Consider the following 1,387-nt stretch of genomic DNA (forward strand, 5'->3'; position numbering starts at 1 on the left):
TTTCCCAAAAGTAAAACAGACATAATCAGGACAAAAACCTCTTTATTTCAGCACATGACACGTTGATTTCCACGTGTCAGAGTCCGAGAGCATCTAGAGAAAGTGCTGTTGGGTTTATCTCCATTTCATTCTGTTATTACAGTGATACAGGATGCAGCGATTCATATTTTATATATTATTCATATGATTCATACGGAGTAAGAACGTAAACATACAGAAGAAAGAAGAAATATCCAGAAATATAATCCAGCTCTGATGAGAAAAATAATTAAACTCTCAGACTTCATGTTCCAGAATATTCTCCAGGTTCAGGTCCGTTAATCCTTCACCAGCTTTACCCCTCGGCTGGTCTTCCTGTCCACTTTGGCTTTCTCTGGGGGATATTTCTGCATTTCGTTGTTCTTTTCTGGACGTTTGTGTCAATTTATTCCTATTTTTTGTCACTTTTTTGAGTGATTTAAATCATGTTTCACTCAATTTTTTTAACAATTTCTTGTTACTTTTTCTGATTTTTTTCTTACTTTTGTAGCGTTTTAATCATAAATGTTTTTGTTAAAAAAAAATCTGCGTTTTTGTAGGTTTTTTTTTTCAACTTTTGTCACTTTTTTCAAAGTTCTTTTGTCATAGTTCTGATAGATCTGAACGGGTCAAATTTGACTCGAGGACAACAGGAGGGTTAAATGTCTGTGGATCTACAGTTATGCTGTCGTAATCTGCCGAGTCAGGAATATAACCATTGTTTCACACAGCACGGCAGCACAATGGGACAAAAGTCTTCAACAAGGTAGAAGATAAAACTGGATATATACATCCCAACGTCTAAGAGTATCCCTTTGTTAACATGACTGAGCATTTCAGACTGACAATCACAAACACAGGAGATAGTCTGCCACTTTGCTTCTTCCCCCCTTAACCTTAATTAAAAGTAAACATGAGAAGTTTAAACCCTTGTGTTGTCCTCCCGGGTCAAAAAGATCATGCTGTTATTTTGGAGCTCTGCAGGCGGCCTCGGTGTTGGGTTATAACACAATACCAGCAAGAAGGCATCATCTCAAACTGTCCACAGGGTTCTGTGAGAGCGACTAACAAGAAGTTTCTCCCCAAAACCACTAGTCTGTTCTTTCCATTGTTGGGATTGTGAAGCGGCCAGAGTCTCTCGGCTCTACCTCCCAGTACCACGGCCCAGTTCGAGGTGATGCAGCTGCTTCAACCTCTCTGGATCATCAGGACTCAGCTGATCCTGCAACACATCCTTATCCTGATCCCTCTGACTAATCATGGTTACTACCATCTGATGAGAGAAGAAGAGAAGAGAAAAGATACATGAGTGTTTCCAGAGACTCTCTCCATCAGCTGTCAGTCAGTGAAGCAGCACATCCAGTATAAA

At 39.7% G+C, this 1,387-nt stretch overlaps 1 long non-coding RNA gene across 1 annotated transcript in view; it reads right to left on the reverse strand.

Annotated features, from left to right (window-relative positions):
• Positions 1 to 873: 873 nt before the first annotated feature.
• LOC117940777 overlaps positions 874 to 1,387 on the reverse strand; it is a 3,474-nt gene continuing 2,960 nt past the window's right edge. The window contains exon 3 of the long non-coding RNA XR_004655819.1: positions 874 to 1,291. This is a non-coding gene — a long non-coding RNA (uncharacterized LOC117940777). The remainder of the gene's footprint in view (positions 1,292 to 1,387) is intronic.

The sequence above is a fragment of the Etheostoma cragini genome, unplaced genomic scaffold (assembly GCF_013103735.1).
Source record: "Etheostoma cragini isolate CJK2018 unplaced genomic scaffold, CSU_Ecrag_1.0 ScbMSFa_326, whole genome shotgun sequence".
NCBI classification, from domain to species: Eukaryota; Metazoa; Chordata; class Actinopteri; order Perciformes; family Percidae; genus Etheostoma; species Etheostoma cragini.